General features: G+C 52.3%; 1 protein-coding gene across 4 annotated transcripts in view; it reads right to left on the bottom strand.

Annotated features, from left to right (window-relative positions):
- The window catches only part of Pxn (paxillin), a 55,719-nt gene that overhangs the window by 27,319 nt on the left and 1,153 nt on the right, over positions 1 to 27,247 (bottom strand). Inside the window, exon 1 of one of the 4 annotated variants that reach the window (XM_037198626.1) lies at positions 6,504 to 6,596. The exons of the other annotated variants lie outside the window; for them this stretch is intronic. The gene's annotated coding sequence lies outside the window, so the exon portion shown is untranslated. Of the gene's footprint in view, positions 1 to 6,503; positions 6,597 to 27,247 lie in introns of those variants that run through there. 4 annotated transcript variants of the gene reach the window in all.

The following is a 27,247-nucleotide window of genomic DNA, read 5'->3' as shown; positions in this document are numbered from 1 at the left end:
TGAGTGTGTGCTCAGAGCACACAGGACCACCCCCCCCCACACACACACACCCTTGGCATCAGCTCAAACAGCCATCTCGGATGGCCAGGAGTTCTAAGAAATGAGGAAGCAGTGAGAGAACCAGGCCAGCTGCCCACAGCACTCCCCTGGTCAACCCTCAATGACACTTGTGCTTCCCTAGAAGCACTGACACTATCCAGCCCCGGGTCTCCTCGGTCTCATAATTTTAGGCAGCCATCTGCTGAAGTCAGAGCTCCAGGAAATGCCGGGGCCCCTTGACAGCTGGTGTCCCGCAGACAGTTGGCACCTCCTGAAAAGGAACCCAGCCCACGCACAGAAGCTCTTGGTCCCATCCCAGTCCCCTGCCCACAATCACTCCCCGCTTGCTCACAGGTGACCCGCAAACTCACAAGAGGCCCTGGGAGGATGACAGTGCCTCTCTACAGAAGCGACACCTCCAGTCACTGTCCTGAAGGGGGCAAAGCTAATCTCCGCAGAAGGGAAGGTCCTCTCCAATTCTCACAGTGGGAAATCTGCCTCTTCCTGGACAGGGAGGAAGCAGATGGTGGCTGCGAAGTCATACAGGGAAACCACAACAGGAGAAAACGGAAAATATGCTTTCCTGAAACAAAAATGTGTCCGGGGACCTCTGGGCTCAGTGTGGCTGACGGGGCTCACATGCAGGAGCAATAAGATATGGAGGAGGGTAACACAGACTACAACCCAAACAATGGGACCCGTCTGCAAAAAGCCCACCAACCCCGGAGCCTCTAGCCCAGCAGATGACAGTCCTCATGGCTCCACTGGCTGAGGGAGTCTGTGCACTGGGCTCAGAGGCAGAGGGGGGAATCCAAGGCTCCTGCTTGGCTTGGCTCAGGAGACCAATGGGGGCAGAGCAGGGTGGGACCCACCACACCCCCAGTTTGGGTTTTATTGCAGGAGACAGTCTGGAGCTCAGGGAATCCAATCCAGCAGAACAGGGACAGATGGTAACAGCAGCGCCTGGTCGTAATGCCCAGAAATATCACACAGGAAGTCCCCATGTACACACAGGGAGCATTCCAGAGCTTGTTTAGAAGCTGGATTCTGAACCATCGAGACAGTCTTCTAAAAGAAGCCACATTCTGAGGGGAGGTTGGGCAACTGTCCAGGTAGACCGATCACATCACCCGATCTCTAGGGTCTGCAGCGTGCTCTTCAGGATGAAGTGTGGAAGAGACAGCCAGCTTACCTGGGGTGGGGCCAGGCTGGAGTAAATGGAGAGCACCTGAATTACCCACCGCTCGAGCTCTACGCCATGTGTGGAGCACAGCTGTCTGGGGTTCTCTTGGGTAAACTTCACAAGGACAAACGGGAAGCTGTGTGAATCACAGAGCCTCGTGGTTAAACAGGTTACCTCTGCTGGAACTTAACCGTCAGCCAATCTTGGTATCCAGACAGGAAATGGTCACCACAGAAGTCAGCGACCTGACCTGTCCCACTACTGACCTGTCTGATGCAATTCATTTGTCTTTACAAAGAGGGGAAGGTCCTGCCCTCTTCCCTCCATGTTACGCCCTGAACCGTGAGACCTGTCTCCATGGACATTACTCCTCTGTGGAGGGCCCACTCCATTTTTTTTTGAGACATACCTAGAGGAAGCCCAAGCTGGGCTAAGATGGGCCCGATCTCCCTGACCATAAGCAAGATTTCCTGCTCCACGTGAGGACACATGTCAAACCCAGACACAAAGAGCAGCCATGACGAGTGCCCAGGTCCTCTGCAGAAGCGGGAAGGGGAAGGCCTCCCATGCTCCCCGAGGATCTATAGGGAATCCATCAATCTAAGGTGGAGCCATTGATAAAGTGTCCATGCTCCCAGAAGGAACCTCTTACTCACGCTCCTGCAAGCAAACCTAATGGAACTCCTTAGCTCCCCAAGACAAACGGCAGCAGAGGGGGGAAGACCAGCGGGATTGGGCCTAAGGAGAGCAATGGGGAGTCAGTACGATGAGACTGTGTACACATGAAAATGTCATAATGAGACAGTTATTATGTATATGTAATGTACGCTTAAAAAACAAAACATGAAAAGCCGAGCGGTGGTGGCGCACGCCTTTAATCCCAGCACTCGGGAGGCAGAGCCAGGCTGATCTCTGTGAGTTCTAGGCCAGCCTGGACTACAGAGGGAGATCCTGGAAAGGCGCCAAAACTACACAGAGAAACCATCTCAAAAAAAAAAAAAAACCATGAAAAAGAAGACACCAGTAATACTGATGACTGCTACCCTAAGAGCCAAGGGTAGCATAGTGTGCGTGCTTGCGTGCGAGAGTGCATGCGTGCCTGAGGTAGGAAGTCACAGCTGCCGTTGGGACAGCCAAAGCCTACAGAGCTGGTGGGTGGGGTGGCCAGAGGCGAGGCCTGAGTCCAGACTGCATTTGTCCCTCACACCTACTCTACCACCCCTCACCTCTCTGAGCCTGCCTGCCTTTTTACCTTTTTGGTGGACTAGGAATTGCACACGGCCACTGGTCAGACAAAAACAGACTTCCAGGACCTCTTTCAGCCATGAACTCTGATTCTCCTTCTCCAGGGGATTCTAGAGGCAGCAGAGCCAGACTCAGAAGTGGAGGGAAACAGATCCTAGTCTGAAAGCCTGCCCGTGAATCACCTCATAGGTGTGCTTGTGCCTGAGAAATCTGCAAGGCTCAGCCGTAACAGCTCTTGCCACTAAGCCTGATGACCTGAGTTCAAGGCCTAGGCCACGTGGTAGAGGGAGAGAACAGACTATTACAAGTTGTTCTCTGACCTCCACGTGTGTGCATGACATGAACACACTCCTGCACACACAAACCGGGCACGGTGGTCCCAGCACTTAAGAGACAGAGGTGGAGCGCGGGGGCGGGGTGGGGGGGGGCGGTGGTAGCGCACGCCTTTAATCCCAGCACTGGGGAGGCAGAGGCAGGCGGATCTCTGTGAGTTCTAGGCCAGCCTGGGCTACAGAGTGAGTTCCAGGACAGGCGCAAAGCTATACAGAGAAACCCTGTCTTGGAAAAACCAAGAGAGAGAGAGAGAGAGAGAGAGAGAGAGAGAGAGAGAGAGAGAGAGAGAGAGGTGGGCACAGCTCTGTGAGTTTGAGGCCAACCAGGACTACATAGCAAGTTCCAGGACTCCAGAGCTACATAGTGAAAACTTAAAAAAAGGAAAAAGACATAGGAGGAAACTATAAGATTTCACATGAAAACCAAGACTTTTAGCCTCCTAGGAGCTGGCAACACAGATGACCCACACAGACGGCCCCACACAGACGGCCCTGATAAATGGCAGCTGCACTGACCGTTTTTCAACCTCACAGTGGAGCAAAGGCAACACCGTCCACTCCTTTCACACGGAGGAACCGTGTGAAAGTTCTGAACAGCACGTGGTACGAGGCGATCCTGCACTGTTAGGCGGCAGCGACGACCCCACCCAATCATGAGGGTAAACAAGTGGCACCCTGCTGGGTGCTGGGTGCCGGGTGCCGGGTGCTAAGCTGCGGCCGTTCAGTAGACTAACCGCATAGAAGGCATTTTCAGCTTCACAGCTTTACCGGACTGTAAGTCTATCGGTAAGCCAAGGAAGGTCGGAACTGGTCGACTTTCCACCACCAGAAGGGGCGTGGCCGCCTCCTTCGGCGGCAACATCAGTCCTCTTCTCTCTTTGCTCCTTCGCCATTCCCATCACCTGCCTGGCCTCGGCAGGTCTGTGGGTCTGTGACAAAACGCAGCGTGGAGCGGTAATCAACAACGGGCCCTCAAGTCCCGACTCCACCATCTGCTAGCACAGCCCCTCTGAGCTCAGTCTCCTCGTGTGTCAAGCTGGGCGTACTGGGGGTCCCTTACAGCCTGCGGGTTCCCCGGCCTCCCATAAGCCGTCTGACGGGGCAAACAAGACAGCGGACAGAAGGCAGGTCTGGGGTGCCGAGAGCACACCGCTGACTGAGGAGGTGGCAGAGGATGAGAAAGTGCCTGCCGCCAAGCCTGGCGACTCCAGTCCACTCCTTGGGAACTACATGGTAGAAGGAGAGAGCCAACCCCCTCCAGTTGTCCTCTGACGTCTACACATTCACCAGCGCTCGCGCGCACGTAAATAAATAACGTAACGCAAATTTAAAGCACACGGGCCTTACAGTTTCAGGGCGGATCTCACCAGGTGATGCCAGGTGGCGGGTGGAACCTGAATAGCTGCCCCACCCACACAGCTGACATCCCTGACGGCCCCACCTGAGCAGGTGTGAGAGCGTGCCGGTGTGAACTGCAGAGAAGGCTCCCCGACAGCTGTCAGCTGGGTGCCTGGGCTCCCCACACTCTCACCAACCGTGTTTGTTAAGACACCAGTAACAGAACACTGGTCCCTGTCAAAAAGACCTTACAGCCGGACACTGTGGCTCACACCTATCATCCCAGAGTCTGAGGGGTGGAATCTAAGATTAAGAGTTCCAGGCCGAGCCGGGCAGTGGTGGCACACGCCTTTAGTCCCAGCACTCAGGAGGCAGAGCCAGGCGGATCTCTGTGAGTTTGAGGCCAACCTGGGCTACAGAGCGAGATCCAGGGGAGGCACCAAAACTACAGTGAGAAACCCTGTCTTGAAAACAAAAAACAAAAAACAACAACAAAAGACTCAGTTAAAACTCCAGTTTCTCTCCCTGACTGACTCCCAAACTCAAAAGATCGCCACAAGTGATCCAAGTACAAGTATCCCAGAGCCCTGTGCTCAGGCTGTGGAAGCTCGATGCACGTGGCCAAGGCGGGGAAAGATGCTGCTGGTTCCCCTGAGCGTCTGGTCCAGGGCCAGCCCTCCCAACAATGCCGGCACCCAGGAAGCAGTCTAGGGATGGGTCTAACTAAGCCCTCCAATTCCGGACTCCAAAGTTAGGTCTTGGAGGGGCCTCAAGACACTACTCATTCAGGATTCACTCCAAAGGCCCTGGACCTTCTGAGTGTAGCTAGCCCTGCCCTGACATCTTCCGCTTCCTCTTCCTCCTCCTGACTCAGCTCAGCTCCCATCTGGGCAGAACTGGCCATTCCTTGGTCCTCCCTCTCCAGAGAAAGAATGGAGATCGTCCTCCAAACCCCACCAAGGAAGATGACTTTTTCACAACCAACATCCGTGAATGACCTCCAGGAGATCTGTAAGCCACACTGTGTGTGGGTCCCTACCTACCACGTTCCTCTAGGGAGAAAGCTCCCAATCACCACAGTGCAAAGGAGATGGAGAATCGATGAAAGGGAAACTGGCCCGGGTCAAAGCTGAAAGCTCGGCCTTTGCCTCACAGCTCACTAAGACATGTGGTGCTTGAGGCTAAAGCAGTTCCAGCTCCATGTCAGCCCCAGGTGACGGGAATTCCTAGAACAGGATGGAGCAGTACATACTCCACAATGCTCCCACAGGCCATAGGGCACAAAATGGACCCTGTCTCACTTTTCTGTGTGAAGGCCTCAGAACTCCTGGAGCTGGAGTTACAGACAGTTTGAGCTGCCACGTAGGTGCTGGGACTTGAACCTGGGTCCCCTGGAAGAGCAGCCGGTACTCTTAACTGCTGAGCCGTCTCTCCAGGCCCCATCTTGTCTCACTGTGTACCCAGCCTCCCTGCCTGCTCTAGGTCTATCCGTCCCTCACAGGAGGCAGCCTCAATACCAGGATACCTTAACCCCTCAGTGCTCAACTGGTGTCCCAATACACGAAGGGGAGAGACACGGTCTGCTGCAGAGAGCACTACCTAATGAGTCTATTGTAAGGGAGAGGAGTTAACAGAGGGCCAGGAGAGGTTAAGGATAACCTGGGAGCCGGGCAGTGGTGGCGCACACCTTTGATCCCAGCATTTGGGAGGCAGAGGCAGGTGGAGCTCTGTGAGTTTGAGGCCAGCCTGGTCTACAAAGTTCCAGGCCAGCTGGGGCTATTACACAGAGAAACCCTGTCTTCAAAATCCAAAAACCAAAACCAAACAAATAATCAACCTGGGAAAGGGCCAGGACAGGGAATGGAGCTCAGAGTGCAAGTCCCAGCTTGGTTAGGGGAGTCGAGGGCCCAGGGCCTGCAGGAGAGTCTGGGCTTACAAGGGCCTCTACAGAGTGCTTGGCAGGGGAAGGCAGGACCAGGCCTGCCTTTTAGACTGCTCAGTCAGTGTGCGCAGGCAGGATGGGAGGGAGGCAGGGCTCATGGGGGTTGGGGGGGGGGTGGGCAAAAGTTGCAATGCTGTACATGAAAGGAGGGAAAAAATCAACAAGACCTGGTACCTGAGTGTATGCAGAAGGAGGAGGAAGAGGCCTCTCCCGCGGGAGTCCTGGAGCACAGAACAGCCACCAGCCAAGACAGGAAGACGGGAGCAAGCAGGTCCAGGGGAGGACCAGAGGGAGATCAAGGACAGGCAGGAACAAGGAAGGGGGAAGAGATCCGGTGGGGACAGGGACCTTTCTTGCTCTACCCAAGTCTGAATCTCTCAGGGGCCTGGAAAGTAGCCGTTTGGAAAGTGATATGGTGCCCTACCTCCAGTTTGTCCCCCGCTGAAAACAAGTCATTCCATGGCCAAGCCTTGGAAAGTTCTGGAGGCTGCATGTCCCCTGCTCCAGGGACTCTCGGAGATCCCTCCCCCTGCCTCTCCCTCTGATGACAGTCTCAGCAGTCCACGGACACAGCCAGCTCCATGTATGATAACTCTCTTCCAGGAAGAAGGGCTCAGCCAAGCATGTTATCAGGGGAGCCAGCTCCTTCCTGCAACAGGAGCTTGAGGCTGACCCCTGGGGCCCTTCCAGGCCTTAATCCGCAATCTCAGGCCTCCTGCTCTCATGGAAATATCCTCAGAACAGGCTGGGGAATCAGGTACATCTGAGCCTGGAGAGTTTTTACCTGGACAAAACTCAGCATCACACCGGAGGCTGGCAGATGCCCATGTCCCAGCCTTGGCTCGGCTGCCGTATCAAGGCTACCCCTAAAAGGTCACTCTGTGGAGGAAGCACAGGCTGATGACTGCCCTCAACCTTGTGATTCAGGCTGTTTGGCTTGCCTGAAAGACCCAATTAGGACGACACAGGGTACGAAATCACAAATGATGAGTTCAACATGTGCACATGCATGTCATACATGTGCCTTCTCCCTCTCCACAGACCACCCTCCAATCTTGTCTAGTCCACTGACATTCACACACCTCAGTTTCCTACTCCAACAACACAAGGATTAAAATGGTCTATGTTGGTTTTATGCTGGGGACCTCTGCTGTGAGAAGCTTACAGATGTGACTCCAGAATGGCCGTCTACTTCAAAGACGGAGTCTTTCTAAATGTCCATGTTTGTCTATGGCAACGTCACCCCAGGCACCCCGTCTCCTCTATGCATTCTAAGCAAACAAACTGAACAACAAGCAGTATCAAACACCATTTCCTCTCTGCCCTCCCTCTGGACTCAGGGTTTAAGGACCCTTCTCCTTTGCGCTTCCAAAGCATCATGGTCTTCCCTGAGGAGAGCACATGTCAAACCAGTGGAGACTGTCTGGCCACACCCCACAGCCCCTGAGCAGCCCGGGGAGGGCAGGGAACAGCGTGCTCACACCCATCGGCCTCTCTGAGCAATGAACAGAGAGCCTAGTACAAGTAGATGCTCGGGAGAAATGAGTTAATGACCCTGGACAAGCCGTCCATGCAGTGATCTACCTTTCCACCTCAGTTCACTCCCCCTCCCGCTCCTCCGTGAGCACTCAGTATATACAAAGCACAGAGTGGACAGTGACAGAAGCAGGGTCCCTCCATCTTATGCCAGGATATGCTCCTGGATCTAGTTACCACCTCCTCCCTCCCGCCACACTACCCCTCACTCTAAAAGAAGAGAAAGCAAAGGAAAACTCCACAAGACTCTGTGGCCAGAGCACAGGCCCTTGTGGGCACTTCAGCTCACTGTGTGGCCTGCCTGGTTTCCTTCAAAATGGAAGAGCGAAGCTCAGTGCTCTGGAATGAGGCAGCGGGAACAACGTGGGCACCAGGAAGGGTCAGGGCCTGCCACTGGGCAGCACCTCGGCCTGGCGCTGGGGGGCAGGGGGTGGAGGGGAGCCTGGGTCCCGAGGAGCTGCTCACACCTTTCCCGGCAGAGCGGAGGAGAGTAAACACTGTGAGCTGTGTTTTCTGAAACATGCCCGGCTGGAACGTGTGAGCAACATCGACCATGGACTCTGCAGCACAGTCTGCTAGCATCACCGGCTATTATGCCTGCCCCAGGAAGAGAGGAACTGCAAAGTGTGGGTGACTTACTGAGGACACCAGCCAGGGAGGAAGACAAAAATGCCGTTCTCCATTTTGTTAAATTCTCTAGGACGGCCTTGTTGCTTATTTACTTGTTTTTGGTGCTGAGGACTGAATTTGGGGATCCATGAAGGCTAAACATGCACGCTACCACTTAGCTACACTCCCAGCCAGCCACCATCATGCTGCCCACCCACCCCCGACACACACACACACACACACACACACACACACACACACACACACTCAGGCTGGCCTCGAACTCACAGAGATCCGCCTGCCTCTGCCTTCCGAGTGCCGGGATTAAAGGTGTGTGCCACCACCACCCGACAACTGAGAGCAGATTTAAAAGGCAGACAAACCCGTGTGAGTTTTTATAACGTACCAAGGGGCAGAATTATGACAACAAAAGTATGGGGGGGGATATAGAAATTTAGTAATTACGAGATTTTTTACATGGAACATGAATATAAGATTTGATTTATTTATTTATTGTGTATATAGTGTTCTGTCTGCATGTGTCCCTGCAGGTCAGAAGAGGGCACCAGATCTCATTACAGATGGTTGTGAGCCACCACGTGGTTGCTGGGAATTGAACTCAGGACCTTTGGAAGAGCAAGCAGTGCTCTTAATCTCTGAGCCATCTCTCCAGCCCAAGATTTGAAAACAACTGACAGGTTAAGTCTGCAAACCATGAAAATAATAAACCAATGAATTATAGCACTGATAGTGATTTAAATATTAAAGCCTACAGGCTCTAATTTAAAGATGGATGTTGTCAGACTAATTAAAGTGAGATTTTAACTATGCAGGCTATAAGAAACAAACTCTGAATACAAAGGCAGATTCAAAAGCAGTGGGTGAAGAAGATATGTCCTGAAAACAGCAATGCTAAAGAGGCCAAAGGCCTGGACGAAGCTCAGTGGTAGCAAGTACTGTCCCTCCCCACAACAGTCAAAGTGTAATTGACATGACCTGTGCCCACCACTTGACACGTGAGAAACTGATACTCAGGGTCCCTTGACTCCCTCGGACTCCAAGGCCAGCCTGAAAAGGCCCTGTCTTTTCAAAAGAAAAAGTTAAAGTGACCCTGTGAGGAAGACACAGTGGCAGGTGCTGGAGAACTCCAGACTGCCCCTGCCTGCCCCTGCCTGCCCCTGCCTGTTCCTGCCTGTTCCTGCCTGCCCCTGCCTGTTCCTGCCTGCTCCTGCCTGTTCCTGCCTGTTCCTGCCTGCCCCTGCCTGTTCCTGCCTGTTCCTGCCTGTCCCTGCCTGTCCCTGCCTGTTCCTGCCTGTTCCTGCCTGCCCCTGCCTGCCCTGCCTGCCCCTTCACTGTTGCCCAGGAACAAGTCATTTAGAGAGCTGTGCTCCAGCCAGGGCTTTGAGAGACAGCAGGGGCCGAACCGTGGTGGTGGTGGTGCTCCCCTTTAATCCCAGCACTTGGGAGGCCGAGGCAGGCAGATCTCGGAGGCCAGCCTGGTCTACAGAGCGAGCTCCAGGACAGCTGAGGCTACACAGAGAGACCCTGTCTGGTGGGGGTGGGGAGTCAGCATGGGAGCAGGGATGGCAATTCACCCAATGAGAATGTCTGTCTGTCTGTCTGTCTGTCTTTTTTAAAGGCGTGCGCCACCACCATCCGTCCTGACTTGTTCAGAGATTCAAAAGAAAGGCCTCTCAAGTTCAAGGACCAGTTCGGAAGCCTACCACTACACAAGGAACTTCCTGTGAGGAAGGCTGTAAGATGTAGGATTGTTTCCAGATGAGGGTCTGCAACCAAGACCCTCCCCCCCTCCCCCCGCAAGGCTGTGGGACACATTGTGCCCATCTGCACTGCACAGAGCCAGGCGTCCAGTGAGGTCACCACTGCAGGTGTTCCCAACTGTCTTATTTAACTGAACAGCAGGAAAGAAGGGGGTGGGGGAAGGGAAAGGATATGAAAATTAAAGTGCATCTGTTAGCCACACACAAGGTAAGACTAAAAGGGACGTGTGTGTGTGTGTGTGTGTGTGTGTGTGTGTGTGTGTGTGTGTATGTATATATACACATTTTTTTTTAAATTTTAACTTTATATGCATTGGTGTGAAGGTGTCAAATCCCCTGGAACGGGTGTTACAGATGGTTGTGAGCTGCCATGTGGTTGCTGGGACTTGAACCCAGGGTCCTCTGGAAGAGCAGCCAGTGTTCTTAACCTCTGAGCCATCTCTCCAGCCCCTCAAAGGGACATTCTGTGATTATGAAAGGGCATCATCTTGAAGAAGTAAGCATTCTAAAGGGGTGTCAGCCAATAACAGGGCTTCAAGCACAGGAAGCAAAAAACGGACGGAACTGAAAGGGAAAGAGAATGAAAGCCAGAGAGAAAAAGTAAATAGCTCAGATCGGGCAGCAAGTCAGAGGGCCGATGGCTGTTGTTAGTCCGAGGCACAGGAGGCTGTGCCTTCCTTCCTCCCTGAGACACGGGTGGGGGGAGAATGGGCACGCGGCAGAAAACACTCCTCCCGCCACACGCAGTTCACACTTGACTCTCCAGCATCCCCTCCCCCAAACCTCGGAACCCGGTTCAGCCGCTCTCCCTTCCCCCATCCCACGGACCTGCAGGGCCACTGCCTCAATGGCAGCGCTGCCAAGCAAGCTCCAGCATGATCCACAGATGACTTCCACACACAAACACTGGCCCCAGACTGTCCGCCCCCAACGCCCGCCCCCCAGCGCACTTTCTATTGCCGTCATGACAAGGGGGCGTCAGAGTCCAGTGTGACCAGAGGGCTGAGTGGGCAGCAGGTTACAACACAATCTCCAGCTTGGCGGTGGTGGCACACGCCTTTAATCCCAGCACTCGGGAGGCAGAGGCAGGAGGATCTCTGTGAGTTCGAGGCCAGCCTGGTCTACAGGGTGAGTTCCAGGACAGCCAGAGCTACACAGAGAAACCCTGTCTCGAAAATCCTTAAAAAAAAAAAAAAGAAGAAGAAGAGGAGGAGGAGGAGGAGGAGGAGGAGGAGGAGGAGGAGGAACCAGAAAGAGCCCAACTGTGAATACACCAGATGCCACTGGATTATAGGGTTTTTTTTTTTAATATTTATTTATTTATTACATATACAGTGTTCTGCCTGCATGTGTGCCTGCATTACAGAAGAGGGCACCAGGTCTCATTACAGATGGTTGTGAGCCACCATGTGGTTGCTGGGAATTTAACTCAGGACCTCTGGAGGAGCAGCCTGTGCTCTTAACCTCTGAGCCATCTCTCCAGGTTCCCTAATTATAGTTTTAAAATGGTCAATTTTTTACTATGTATACTTCATCTAAATAAGAAACACCCCAGCTCTTGGGAGGCAGAGAGCCAGGCAGATCTCTGTGAGTTTAAGGTCAGCAGCTAGAGCTACAGAGAGACCCTGTCAAGAGCAAATAAGAGAGAAAGAAAGCGCGCACGCGCGCGGGGGAGGCTGTGGGAGGGGGGATGACACAGGGACACAGGGACACTGGACAGACAAAAAGGCTGAAGATTCAGCTCAGTCACAAGATGCTTACCAAGTTCAAGGTGGGTGTTTGGTCCCAAGTACAGAGAAGAATAAAAGTAACAAAAGGTGCCAGGATGTACCCCAGCACCAGCTCAGCGCCTGTGAGGCCATGGGTTCGATTCTCAGCACCGCCAAGAACAACACAAACCAGCTGTGGTGGTAAGCCCCGAATTTAGGAAGTAGGGGTAGAAGGATCAGAAGTTCAAAGTCATCCTTGTCTACACTGCAAGCTCTAGGCCACCCTGTGCTACATACACCCTGTCAAAATAAATGAACAAATAAAATGAGAGATGTGTCTGATATGCATACTAATAAATGTTTTAAATCGATAGAAAATTATCGGGAAAGACACAGACCAGACTGTTAGCAGTGGTTCCCCATCTCTTGGCTATGGTAAATAGGAACATTTGTGTACAGGTATTTATTCAAAATTGCTAGTTTTCTTTCTTTTTTTTTAAATTTATTTATTGTATGTGCATTGGTGTTTTGCCTGCACGAATGTCTGTGTGAATGTGTTGGGTCCCCTGTAACTGGAGTTATAGACAGGTGTGAGCTGCCATGTGGGGGTGCTGAGAATTGAACCTAGGTCCTTTGGAAGAGCAACCAGGGCTCTTAACCAGGGCCATTTCTCCAGCCCCCTCCCCTCCCCACCCCTGCCGGCTTTGGGTTTGTTTGTTTGTTTCAACATGAGCATAAATACAGAGACCTTCACTTCCACACTCTGCCTTTACAGTAAGCATGACTCTTCTTCAACAGATAAATTAAAATAAATAACAGTAAAACCAGCAAAGAGACATGAGAAGGGGAACCTGAGGCGGCACCGGGACACAGGTGGAGAGTTCTAGAAGAAGGAACTCTCTTCATCCGAGAGATCGACCGGGCTTGTTAGGCTAAGGCAGTACAGGGTTGAGTTTGATAACTGATTTTCAAATGCCTTTACATTTTTTTTTAAAGATTTATTTATTTATTATGTATACAGAGGAGGGCACCAGATCTCATTACAGATGGTTGTGAGCCACCATGTGGTTGCTGGGAATTGAACTCAGGACCTCTGGAAGAGCAGTCGGTGCTCTTAACCTCTGAGCCATCTCTCCAGCCCTGCCTTTACATTTTTATTCTTGAACATTTCAAAAGCCGCAAGACACAGTTGGGGATGCAGCTCAGATGATAAAGCACTTGCCGCAGCATGCATGAGACTTCCCTGGGTTCAACTCCAGGCACCTCACACACTGAGCGTGGGAGTGGAGGCGGGAGGATCAGAAGTTCAAGGTCATCCTTGGCCACACAGTAAACTCAAGGCCCTCCTGGGATACAGGAAGAAGGCCCACCCTAACCAAACCCCTTCCAACACACACACACACACACACACACACACACACACACACACACACACACACGAGCATAAGTTAGCAGCTCTGACTGAAGGAGGTAAAGGCTGGAGACTCCCTGAGATGCCCAGTTCTGGGAGGGGCTGTCAATATCCACCGGACAGAAGATTCAGGGCAAACGTCCCAGGCAGTCAAGGCAGGGAGAGGAGACAGCCCAGAGCCAGGAGAGGACGCCCTCAAACAATCTGCCACCAGCCATGTCCTCCGTAGCCAGAGACAGCGAAGCGAGTGGCTTTGTGAGCAGATGAACCTTGACACCCTGGCCGCACACTCTGCCTCAGGGTGAGGCCCGGAGCCGCTGAACTGCCTCCTGGACAACGGCTCTAGAGGCACAAACAGGATGTTTGGAAACCGGTGACCACAAGTGACCACAGGAAGCCATGACAACCACCTCCAGGTGACACTGGCTTATTCCTGCTTGGCCCCTTCAGCAGACCAACTTATAAAGGGGAGGGGCAGGAATTCTTGGACAGCTCAGGACCCGGCAGCGGAGGCCATCTGAGGTAGCAGGGCAGGGGGAGAGAGGCCACCAGCTGTCCAGCAGCTGCCCCAGCCCAAACATGCAGCAAGGCTGACGTTCAGGACGGTGAGGAGACCACACATCCACTCCTGGGGGGCAGGCGGAGAACTTTCCAAGACAGACAGCGTGTGACCAAGAGAGCTCAGGCTGACAGCCAAGGAACGAGTGTGGAGGTCCAGGCGCTACAGCAGCTCCTTCACACCAGCCCGAAGAGGCCGAACCAACCCGGCCGCCCCGGAGCTCATCTGCGAGGGGAAGGCCTGACCACCTGACCAGCCCGGGAGCCGGGAGCCCACAGGAAATTGAGTGTGGGCCACTGGACACTCCCATTTCCACCCAAGGAAGAGGAGTGCTCCTGGAAACTGACAGGAAAAGCCTGCTGAGGATGCTACACCACTCTAAACTTGAGCAGAGACCAGGACAGCCCCCCAACAAGAACTCACTCTGTAGACCAGGCTGGCCTCGAACTTGCAGAGATCCGCCTGCCTCTGCTTCTGCCTCTGTCTCCTGAGTGCTGGGATTCAAGGCGTGCGCCATTTTATTTTACTTATATAAGTTTTTCACCTATATGTATGTATATGCAATACATGCATTCCTGGTACCCATGGAGGTCCAGAAGAGGGCATTGGATGCCCCTGGAACTGGAGTTATGGATGGTTGTAAGCCACAACGCGGGTTCTGGGAACTGAACCCCAGTCCTCTGCATGAGCAACAAGTGCTCTAAACTGCTGAGCCGTCTCTCCAGATCCTGTTTTGTTTTGAGACAAGGTCTCATTCTGTATTCCAGGCTGGCCCGGAACTCACGGCGACCCGAATGCTAGGATGATGAGTATATGCCCTAACCTCCAGCTTAACTCTCCCTTTCCCTACTGATAAAGAAGCCTGAGTGGCCACAGCGTATTCTGGAGGCTTCACGGATGTCACGGTGCATCGTTGACAGCCCAAGGCTGACGGGGAGTAGACCTCAAACAGCTCATGGTTGCAGCTTTCAGATAGCAGTGGTGGTGAGTGGTTAGTCCAAGCCAAGCTTAGACAACCTCCTGCTCTACTGCCTTCCCCTCCAGGCTGCCACAGAGGAGGGCAGACATGCCCGCCACACGACTTTATGCTACCAGCACGGAAGTGAGGCCACTGCACCTCCAGGGCGGAGCCGCACAGTGCCATGAAGTGGTCACGCTGTTGTGTTCTCTTAGGGGACCACCAGAATCACATTCCCCGGGCAGCTAAACAGGCTAGCAGCCAGACACACTGACACCCACTGCCAAGGTCACAGACGTGGGGTGGAAGCTTAAACACTGAGCCCCAAACCCTAGAGGAGAGCCTAGATGATTCTAAGGGTCAGTGTCAATCACCGCCGTCGACCCAACACTCAAGAGTGTTTGAAACCAGGTATGGTGGAGTATCCCCCATAACACCAGGACTCGGAGGCTGAGGCAGGTGGACAGCCAGCTGGAACTACAAAGCAAGACCCTGTCTCAAGAAATAAAAAAAAAAATGAGAAATGAGGCTGGGCTGTGGTGGCACACGCCTTTAATCCCAGCACTCAGGAGACAGAGACAGGCGGATTGATCTCTGTGAGTTCGAGGCCAGCCTATCTACAAATTGAGTTTCAGGACCTGCAGGGCTGTTACAAAGAGAAACCCTGTCTCGAAAAGAAACAAACAAGAAAACAAAGGGGGAGGGGGCGGGGGCAGCGCTGGAGAGATGGCTCAGCAATTGAGAACACTGGCTGCTCTTCCAGAGGACCAGGGATCGATTCCCAGCATCCACATGATGGCTCACAACCATTTGTAACTCCAGTTCCAGGGAATCCAACGCCCTCTTCTGGCCTCTGCAGGCATGATGCACACACATACATGCAGGTAAAACATTCATACACATTTTAAAAATTAGAAATAGGGGCTGGAGAGATGGCTCAGAGGTTAAGAACACTGGCTGTTCTTCCAGAGGTCCTGAGTTCAATTCCCAGCACCCATATGGTGGCTCACAACCATCTGTAATGAGATCTGGGGCCCTCTGCTGGCCTGCAGGGATGCATGCAAACAGAACACTGTATACATAATAAATAAATAAATATTAAAAAAAAAAATTAGAAATAGACAGGTGGTGGTGGTGCATACCTATAATCCCAGCACTCAGGAGGCAGAGGCAAGGGTATCACTGAGTTCGAGGACAACCTGGTCTACAGAGCGAGTTCCAGGACAGCCAGGGATACACAGAGAAACCTGCTCAAAAAAAAAAAAAAAAAAAAAAAAAAAAAAGAAAGAAAGAAAGAAGGAGAAACAAATAGAAATAAATGTATCAATGGAGAATAAGACACTGTTTCAGGAAAAGTTTCTGGTTTTTTGGATGTGAGGGCAGACGCTCAGGGTGTAGATGAGCGGCTGAAGTAGCAGCCATGCCGCCGACCCAGGTGAGGCTGGGGAGCCTAGATTCCATCTGTGGCAACAGGGGCTTCCACAGCCCGAACCCAGAGAAGCTCACTGGGTTCCTCCAGAGGAGGAAGCGGTTTGCTGGAGGCCCACGTTCACGGCGGTATCCGCAGTTCATACCCATTTAATCAACCACCACTGAACACCCATCTCTCGAGCAACCGCAGCAAGCACAGGACAGAACGCCGGCTGGACAGACTGACAGCCAACAGGTGCACCGTCCTCAAGGAGCTTACCGTAGGAGGACAAAAGGAAGCCCATTGTTCTTTTTGTGAAAACTGTATTAAGAAGCTCCGTTGTGCCAATGTACTTAAGTGGAAGGGTCAGGAGGTTGCCCAGTTTTAATCAGGAAAAAATAAATCTCTCTGGGTGGTGGAGGTGGCGCACGCCTTTAATCCCAGCACTCGGGAGGCAGAGGCTGGCGGATCTCTGAGTTCGAGGCCAGCCTGGGTCTGCAGAGTGAGTTCCAGGACAGCCAGGGGTACACAGTGAGACCCTGTCTCTGAGAGAAAAAAAAAAAGGTGGCTCACTACATTAATAGAGGCAGAGGTTCGGGGAGGCAGATGCGGAAAAGAGGCCATTTTCTGCAGCTTGGACAGACATCTGGACTCAGGGCACACCCCGGGAGTTCACATACAAGTGGAAGGAGAGAACCAACTCCACAACATTGTTCTGACTGCCACAATTGTGCTGTGGCCACATACACACTTACACACATACACACATACGCATACACACATACACACAGGCGCACAAACTAACTAACTAAGAACCCCCTAGATTTGGTAACCGTGGGTTGGTTATAAGAAAGAGGCTACAGAGAACCCCCAAAAGCAGGGGCCAGGCAGGAAAATGAAGGAAGGCTAAACTCCATGCAGGGGCAAAGATGCTCAACTATCAGGACAGGGACTATGGGGTCACCTAAACTGAGAGAGAATGTGGGTACAGCGTAGCCAGATCTGAGTTTTCAAAAGAAATAAAGCAATAATTTGAGGTATAATCTCTTGGTGTTTGAAATACTGGCAACTAACCTGGAATGTTTTGAATATCAGGAAGGCCAAATAACACAGGTTTACAGCTAAAACCTGACCCGTGACTTCCCACCTCTGGGTGTCCAGTATGAAAAATCAAGGAGAGCCAGCCACATAGCACACGCCAGTAATCTCAGCAGGTGAGTCAAAGGTAAGGAAATTATGAAGTCAAGGTCATCCTTGGCTACAGAGCAAGTCTGAAGCCAGCCTGAGCTACATGAATCTCTGTCTCACCCCAACCCCTCTTCCCCGGGGGAGGGGGCTGGCTCAAAGGGTGGTTGGGCTGAGTACCAGAGACCGAGGTCACAGTTCCTTCATGGCGGTCTGCAGTGGGACTGGGTGGGCCCCCTTCCCCTAACTCCCGTCAGCTTCTGTTCTGCTTCCTCATTTGCAGGTTGGGATAACTGTCTCCTACCTCAGAAGCTATGTCCAATTATCTAAACAGAGACCAAGAAAGCAGGGCAGGGCACACTCAGGGACCAGACAATAGCTGAGGCCTCAGAGAGAGGGACGCCAGGGAAAGGAAATGAGCTGGGTCTTTGCTGGCTTGCAAACCGGAAGAATCTGGACAATAGAATCCACGTCAGGGGTGGAGATAGAAATTTGGGAGTTGCCAGCACAAAAGTTCCAAAAGAGGTCATGGAAGTAAATAAACAGGAGGAAAAATAATAGCAAGCCCAGAGAAATCTTCAGGGAAGCCGGGAAGGCGCCCCCACTCAGAGAGAGGCGGGGAGTACAGGGAAGTTCTTTAGAGACACACGCAGCTGAAGGAGAGGACAAGAAAACACACCCACTAGGGTAGGACGCGTGTCAGCAAGTGTGTAAGGATGTACCAGGCTGGGTCAGAAACTGAGAAAGAGGAAGAGAAGGCCCAGATGAATAGCGATAGATTGGAACCATGAGACCGCAAAGTCCACAGTGGACCCATACTGATGCAAGCGGGGGCGGGGGCCAGGGAGGTACAACCGCAAGATGGCTCAGTGGATAAGTAGTTGATCACCAAGCCTGACAACCTGAGTTCAATCCCCAGGACCCACGTGGCAGAAGAAAAGGGAATATTCAGGCAAGGTATCCTCTGACCCCACACATTCACACACACAATGAATAAATAAATAAATGTAGTATTAAAATTAAAGGCATTTGACTGAGAAGGGGCCAGTAGGAGGTTCAGCAGTTAAAAGCACTGGCTGCTCTTCCAAAGGACACAGGTTCAATTCTTAGCACTTAACATTGGGTGGCGGGGGCGTATATGCTCCAGTTCCAAGGGATCTGACCTCCTCTTCTGGCCTGGGTGGGCACCTCATTACACACAGTGTACATACAGACAAGCAGGGACACGCACATGCAGTAAATAAAAAATAACAATAAGCCTGCTTACAAAGGGGAGTGGGGAGCGGGCTGGCTGTGGGGGGTGAGGCAACCAGTGAGTAAACAAAGCGATCATTCCCTGAGGGCCCGGCTGCTGCGTGGTCAGCAGCTCCACATTCTGCACCTCTGCACCGTTCTGCACCTCTGCACCGGGCACATTCCTCACAGCCTGCTTCCAGCAGGGTTTCTGTTGCTAGGTCAAAAGCGACCTAGCTCATTCAGAAGGACACACCAGCACTGGGGTAGGGCAGCTCGGTGGCAGGGGGCATGCTTGGCAAAGGATCCCCAACAACGCAGGAGACACACTAACGTGAAAATGGGGCAGCCTGAAGGAAGATCCCCGAGCTACACGAGGAAGGAGCGTCCCAGTGGCTTCCATCCACCTTGCCCAGCTCACTCCGAGTCCTCTGATTCAAAACAGCTGGAAATAATATACCCCCCAGCTCCTCAACAAGAAAACGGACCAGAACATGGCTGTTTCTGCCAAGCGAGTTCTGAATAAGCTGCATTCCATTTCATTAAAACAATTACCTGAGCTCCAGCCAAGAATTACATAAAGCTTCCTCCGGGGGGCCGTCCCCTCCCCCATAAAACACACATCAGGCTACTTTTCAGCCCAGCAGCATAAGGCCCTGACACACCACTTCCAGACCTCATTAGGAGGCCTCGGTGATCCCCTCCCGAGCAGCCATGCTGATGGACAAGCCTGAAGCTCCAAGACCCACCTCCTGGCATGGAAGCACCGACTTCCTGAGGGCCTGTTGACAAGCTCAAAATGTTTCTGCTAGGCACAAGGGCCCTCAGCTCTGCCTGAGCCGGGGCCACTAGTGCTGGACTATAGTCAACCCCCCACCTCCACACACACACACACACACACACACACACACACACACACACACCAAAAAGTTGGGGACCCAAGTGGCCCAGCTTTTGACTCAGCACCCTACGATACAAGTGGGAACCAAGGGAGTGGAGATTCCAGGGGAGAGCTGAAAGACTGGAGAACCGGAAGGGCCAGATCTGTGCAAGTAAGAGCTCGTGGCCCCATGCCCACAGGCTAAAGATGTTGGCCACAGATAGTTTATGGGAAGTGAGGCAAACTCGCCCCCCATCCCCACCCCTACCTCCCCACCCACCCTCCACCCCACCCCGGCCCCAACTCCCTTGGCTCAAACTGCCTGAAGACATCCATTCCTGCTCTGAAACCCACTGGCCCAGACAACGCCTTCACTCCAAGCATATCTCTCTCTCTCTCTCTCTCTCTCTCTCTCTCTCTCTCTCTCTCTCTCTCTCTCTCTCTCTCTCTCTCTCTCTCTCGTCCTGACCCTGTCTGATTAATGTCACACCAGCCAAAATAACACGAGCGGCCTCTATACTTGCAGAAGTGTGCTGTCTCTCTGTCTGATCCTGTCTTTTTATTCCCCTGCACAGGGCACAGCACTGTGACCTACCTCCTCAGCTGACAGCATCTCCCATCTGCTTGTTTCCCATCACCAGCTGTCCCAGGCCAAGACAAGCAGACACCAGCCAGCACCTCGGCTCTACAGCTCGGAGTCCCCCCATGGAAAAAGAGGGCTTGAACTCCCCCCCCTCCCCCCGAGACAGGGTTTCTCTGTATAGTTTTGGTGCCTGTCCTGGATCTCGCTCTGTAGACCAGGCTGGCCTCGAACTCACAGAGATCCACCTGCCTCTGCCTCCCGAGTGCTGGGATTAAAAACATGCGCCACCACTGCACGGCGTGGGCTTAAACTCCTTCTCAACACCTATTATCCTAAGAGTGTCCAAACATGCTGGACAGTAGGTGGTGCATGCCTTTAGCTCCAGCACTTGGGAGGCAGAGGCAGGTGGATCTCTGTGAGTTTGAGGCCAGCCTGGTCTACAGAAACTGAAAACCACAACAATGGAGATGCATACCTTCCCACTTAACACTCTGCCACCCCGTGCAAATGTATGGCACGTGCTTTTTACGGGCACACATCTCCATGTATAAATCCATAGACAATCGGCCCTCTGCACCCACAGGTTCCACACCTTCAGATCCAACAGTAGAGGACAGGGAAATACGACAAACCGCAACACGCTAAACTGTAAGCGCAGGACGCTTTCCAGTCCTGCCCGCCTAAACAACGCAGTATAGCTGCAATAACAAGCACTTACATCGTACTGGGGAACCTAAGGATGCTTTAAGTTGGGGGGGGGGTCCATGCATGCACATACACGTTCATGTGTGTGTGAGGGTCTGAGTCGATGTGGAGATCAGAGTTCAAACAGGCAGTGTCTTTTATTACTCCCCCTTTTTAAAACTGAACACTAATTTATGGGGGAGGGGTACAGAGACACATGCCAGAGCACATGCGCAGACTTCAGAGGACGGTTTGTGAGCGGTTGCTCTCTCCTTACACCGCATGAGGCCTCAGACTGAATTCAAACTACAGGGCTTAGCAGCAAGCCCCTTTTCCCACTGAGCCATCTAGCCGCCCCATCTTTTCACTTTTTTGGTTTTTCATAACAGGTTTTTTTGGGGGGTGGCGGCGGCGGTGGCGGTGGTGGCGCATGCCTTTAATCCCAGCACTCAGAAGGCAAAGGCAGGCGGATCTCTGTGAGTTCGAGGCCAGCCTGGGCTACAGAGTAAGTTCCAAGAATGGACGACAAGGTTTTTCTGTGTGTATGCCTGGCTGTCCTGGAATTCGCTCTGTAGACCAGGCTGGCCTCAAACCCAGAGATCCACCATCTTATTTTTTGAAGCAGGGTGTCTTCACTAAATCTGGAGCTCACTCAATGCCTACACAGGTTGGCCCGTGAGTTCTGAGGCGGCTCAGCCTGTCTCTGCTCCCTCTGTCATAGGGCGGCTGTGAATCCACCAAAGCGAACTCTTCACACACTTAGCCGTCGCCCGAGGTGGTTTCAATTTTAAAGTTTACAGGAAGGGCTTGGGGGCGTGGCGCAGTTGGCAGAGCACTTGCCTAACTGTTCAGAGTTCTAGACCTGATCTCGCTCGCTGGCTGCATCAACTGGGCGGAAGTACTCTTGTGATCCCAGCACTCGAAGAGGGGGAAGTGAAGGCAGGGGACCCAGAGTTCAAGGTCACTGTCTCACCTGCTACGTAGTAAGTTCGAAACCAATCTAGACTACAAAAAAACTCATCTTAAAAAAAAAAAAAAAAAAAAAAAGATTTGGGGAGTGGGGGCTGAAGGAACGAGTCACCTGTGAAGAGCACTGGTTGTTCCTGCAGAAGACCCAGGTTAAATTCCCAGTACCCGCATGTCAGCTCACAACAGTCCACTACTCCAGTCACGCACATGATACACAGACACACATGTGAGCAAAACGCTCATACACATAAATAAGTGCAAAAGGAACTTTTTTGGAAAGAGCATATAGGAAGTTCTGTATACAGAGAAATGAGTGTTCAAGACTTTAATATCTAGTGGGAAGGAAGTGTTGGACCAATCAATCCCCTACAGATACCAAGGGATGTGTGTGTGTGTGTGTGTGTGTGTGTGTGTGTGTGTGTGTGTGTGTAAATATTTGAATTCTTGGTTTGGGTTTTGATTTTTGTTTTGTTTTTTACTATATCATTTAAAACTAACTTCAGAGCCATGTGTGGTGGCGCACGCCTTTAATCCCAGCCCTCGGGAGACAGAGGCAGGCGGATCTCTGGGAGTTCCAGGCCAGCCAGGACTACAGAGTGAGACCCTGTCTCAAAAACAAAAAAACGAATAAATAAATAAGTTACAGGCTTCATGACACTCCACTCCCACTTTCTCTTGCCTCGAAGAAAGACGATCTTCTCCCATAAACCACAATACCACAACCACACCAGAAATAAGCATTTAGGGCCATCTTCAAGGGAAGACTCGGCCACTGGGGCTGTGGTAGGCCTTCCCCGACGGCACATCTGCCTGCTCCTGGCCCAGTGTCCAAAGCCTCCCTAGGGAGGCCAGTGCTAAGCCCCACTGGTTAGGCAATCAGTCAGCTGGAAACTTATCAGGATATGAACGTATACTGAGGCCTGATGTGAGTCAAGTGAATGGAAGCCTGGACTTGGTGAGGAGATGAACCTTGACCTTTCCTTTTGATGAGTTGCTCAATCGACATTTCTCAGCTTTTTAACTCTCCTGTTCCTCTTCCCACCCTTTCTCCTATCCCCACAGGCCACCCTCCATTCTCTTCCTCTCCTTAGCGCTTTCATTTTCTTTTTGAGGCTGGGTCTCAGCATGGAGCCCCAGCTGGCCTGGAACGCCCTATGTAAACCAAGCGGAGCTCTGCCTGCCTCTGCCTCTGCCCCCTGAACGCTATGGCTGGCGGCATGTGCCACCACATGAAGCCTACCCTGGCATGTTCAACAGCTTCTCCACTAGAAATGGTACTGTTCACATGATCGACAGAGCGTAGACCTGAATGAAGACTAAGGACGCACCCGTGCAGGGCAGTGTAGGGTTGTCGGCACACGGAGAGCTGCCGAGACCTTCAAGAGGTATCGACTTCTAACAGCTGCGCTCTAAGCCCACAGCTCTGTGTCAAGGGGACAGACAGGAGACTGGACAGGTGGCCGCTGAGAGCAAATGGACCCTCTGTCGATCAACAGACATGGCCACCAATGCCTTTCAGCTCCTCCAGAGCACAGAGTCCCCGACAAAGGGCAAGCGGGACTTAACAGACCATGAAGGGAGGGGACAAACAGAGAGGGTTTTTGGAGCCAGGTCTGGTGACACAGGCCTACCATCCCAGCTAATCCAGAAACTGAGGCAACAGATGTACATATTCAAAACCAGTCTAGGCTAAGGAATGAGTTGAAGGCCAGCCTGGACAAAGCAGGGAGCCAGATGTGGTAGCACAGGCCTTTAATCTCTGGGAGGCAGAGACGGATGGAGAGCTGGGAGTTCCAGTCCAGCCAGAGCTATGTTGAGAGACCCTGTCTCAGATGGATGGATGGACGGACGGACAGACGGACAGACAGATAGATAAAACTTTTAAAAAAAGAAAGAAAGAAAGAAAAGAAAAGAAAAGAAAGAGAGAAAGAAAGAAAGAAAGAAAGAAAGAAAGAAAGAAAGAAAGAAAGAAAGAAAGAAAGAAAGAAAGAAAATGGTATGGTAACAGTAATTTCTGCTCTACGGTCAGTGAACTCGGCTTCAATTCCTGATCCTGCCTACCACTCACTAGTTAGAGAACTCAGCCAAGCAGGCTCACACCATGCTTCAGTTTCCTCCTTTCGAAGTGGGTAGCAGTGAAACTACTAAGAGTAAGAAGAGAACTTACTTCATGACCACCAGTGCTGAAAGAACAACAGACGCCCAGCAGTGCCCGGATGTCAGCACAAAAGAATGTCATGCCAAAGAACTCTCGACATGTGGTTTCTGGTGGTGAGCCTCGCCTTCACCCGCTGAAGCCAGCTCTCTAGCCCCGTGTGTGGTTTGTAAAACAGTGTTTGGAAATGTCACAGAGAAGAGTTCTGTACCCGTGGGGTTTTGGCGGTGGTGGCACACACCTTTCATCCCAGCACTCGGGAGGCAGAGGCAGGAGGATCTCTGTGAGTTCAAGGGCAGCCTGGGCTACAGAGTAAGTTCCACAACAGGCAAGGCTACACAGGGAAACCTTGTCTCAAAAAACAAGCAAACAAACAAATAAATAATAAAGATAAAAAGTATTCTGTAAGTGAGGTATGGTGGTACATGTGGCCCTTGGGAGACAGGGGAGGATCTCGGTGAGTTCGAGGCCAGCCTGGTCTACATAGCAAGTTCCAGGACAGCCATGGTTGTCCATAGAGACACTGACTTAAAAAAAGAAAAAAAATGTGTTCTATAGATATTATTTTTATTAATGAAGGCACTGAGCCCAGAACAACAGAGCAAAAGGCTAGAATGATGCTGGGAAGAAGTTCTTCAACACCTCTGGCCTTGAAACGATGTAAAGACCTACAAGAGGTTCCGCAAAGGATGGGGACCTGGGGAAGAGGTCACTCAGGGCCTCAGCAGTCACCCTTGGCCTGTGTTAGATCCCTCCAGTCAATGGCTGGCCCAGTCTCTCCGACACACGGCCATCCCTGAAGAAACTGAAAAGAAGAACACTGCCATGCTCCCTCCGAAAGCCATCATGCACAGCGTGATGGGGCCCTGCCCTGCCCAAAGCCCGTGGCTTCCCATTCCACCCACGCTGTACTTATCAGAAAGGCACCTGCCTAAGAGTCAGTAAACACAACCCAGGGATTGACTCCAAGCTGGGCCCCTTACTTGCATGCCCCTTGCAAATCACCCACCAGGAGGGTACCACTGCTCCATGGTTAGGCGCTGCCTCTGCCACAGCCCAGAGGCTGGGTGACCTGGCCCAGGCCTGACACACAGAGAGGTACCACATACGGCCTAGCCCTAAGGCCAGGCTTTCCATGGAAACTGGGAGGCTCTGTAGCCCTGAATGCCCCCAGGCAACTCCCTTACCCCCCAGGATCACCCCAAACACAATGAGGCACTGTTTTCTGCTGAGAAGTTGAAAGGAGACATGACCAGATTCCAGCAGACGGGACACTGCCAACAGCTGGCTGTGTCCCACACTAGTGGATGAGAAGGCAAAGAAAGCGATCAAGCCATTTCCTGGGGACCTCCCGGGCCAGCAGCAGAGCAGGCATTTTAAAGGTAATTATCAGTTCCTCGGCAGCAGGCCTTTTGGGTTCACCCCGTGATAAGTACCAGTTCCTACGACTTTATAATTAAGACAACCAGGTCCAGAAGTGGATCAGTCTAGCTTCAAACCCCAGCTCTGCCATAGAACTTCCCCAGCCCAGGTTTCTCCATCTGTGAAGCTGAGATAAAAAAAAAAAAAAAACACCTCGCTCTCAACAGTTGTAGTAAAAAAAGAAAGAAAAAGCGCTGAGCTCAGTGCCCGTCTCCTGTGGAGCGCCAGGGATCACTGTCAGGCCGCACTGTGGTCACGGCCTCCCCAAATACATTAAGGATGTGAACATGGGGAGAGAGGAGAGCCAGGGCAGAAAGCAGAATCAGAGTGCATCTGGGTTGTGAGAACTCTGTCCAGGAAACTCCCGGCCAGCACTTGAACAGAAGGAGCTCCCGACCAAACCAGCCTCTAAAAGCTCTAATGAGAAAAGCCACCAAGCAGCCACCCCGCGGCACAGGGCGGAGGGAACACACAGAGGAGGGCAGGACACACTGTGTTTATGTTTTTTTTCTGCCCAAAGAGCTATAAATTTGTAACTTATTAAACAGCACATGGCGATTCTCTCACTGGCCACTACGCGGAGGGGGAGGGGGAATGCTCCAATTTATTATTATTATTTTTTTTTTAATCCTTAAGCCAGCAAACAAAATTATCATGGAAGCTATGCACCCCGTGGCCTTGCCACAGGCAGACCACCCTAAACGATCCCCCATGTTAAGGGACCAACCGGGACATTCACAGCTGAGATCTCTCTTGGGAGACGAATAAAAACAAGAGGGCTGGCCATCATATCCACCCTAACTTAGGAAAACAGCTGACGGGCAGTGTGCTGAGCAGCCATCCAGACAGCTGACCGCCTGGGCTCAGAAGCAAATTCCTCTGCCCTCCTGCACACCCATTCCCCCCCCACCTTAAAGCTCTGGTCAGCCAGGCGTGTCTGGCCCCCTGAGAGCTCAGACTAAGGAAGTCGGGCAGCGCGGATCCAGTCACCGGAGAGTCTACAAAAGGCGGCAGAAGTCACAGGTGGCAGGCTGTCCCTGCTAAAACCCCTCCTGCCAGAGCCTGCTTGCCCCCTTCCTGGGAAGAAATGCACACAAGAGTGGGACAGGGACCGGGCTTGGAAGTGTTTCTTGGCTCTGCAGCCTGGGGTCAGAGAGTCAGCCTCTCTTGGTCTCTGCTTTCTCAATTTGGTAAAAGGAGGTAGTGGTGGTGGCGGCAGTGGCCTCGGGGTGCTCTCACAGGACGACGGTGGTAGGGACGGGGCGAATCCAGGCATGGGTAAGCACTCCATAAACGGCACATTTCGATTCCGACAATTCCCGTCTGCCAGACACTCTCTTTCCTTTCAAAGACAAGCCAGTGTTCTGGCCCTAAATGGGAGGCCGTCAGAAGATGGGAATTCCGGACTCTGCAAACTCTACAAAGACTTTCTCAGTCCTGCGAACAGCAGAGGGACTGTCCAGAACCAACAGAGCCCTCCCTAGCGTGTGAGATGCCATGACTCCGGCTCCGGCTCCCCGGTTCCCACAGGGAAAGACGCACTGAGACTTCCAGGTACCTGATCAAAAAGCGCATCGCCCCAGCCAGCCTCCTTTCAGCTTCGGTATTTTTATGTGGAAAAACAAAAATTAAAATACCTGCCTGGAAGCTATGCCAGCCTTGAGTGCAACGGGAATGTGGATGCCAAGCCTGACCCAAAGGCATAACTATGCTTGGCAATGATCCCACTCTGCGAAACCAACAGGACCCAACACCATCCCCGGCTCCGGGATGTTTCAGGGGCTCCCTGATCCCACAAGGCAACTGCAGGGAGGCAGTGAAGTCCAGCACCTACAAATGATCCATCTTAACTTGGAGCCCTGTTAAGGGCTGCTTGAGAGAGGCCCCTGGGTCTTATCTAGTGAATCTGCTCCCCAGAGCCAGGGACGCCCGATGGCACCAGTGGTCACACAAACCACCCACAGTCCAGAGAGGGAAGACAAGGCTCCTACAGAGCAGGAAACTCACTCCACACATACCTCCTCAACAGAGGGGCCCTAGGAGAGGGAAAGACAGGGGATCCTTCACTCTGGGATGCACAGGG

The sequence above is a fragment of the Peromyscus leucopus genome, chromosome 23 (genome assembly GCF_004664715.2).
Source record: "Peromyscus leucopus breed LL Stock chromosome 23, UCI_PerLeu_2.1, whole genome shotgun sequence".
Taxonomy (NCBI): Eukaryota; Metazoa; Chordata; class Mammalia; order Rodentia; family Cricetidae; genus Peromyscus; species Peromyscus leucopus.
Note: the sequence above shows the minus strand (reverse complement) of the source record. Positions and strands in the feature narration are given on the sequence as shown.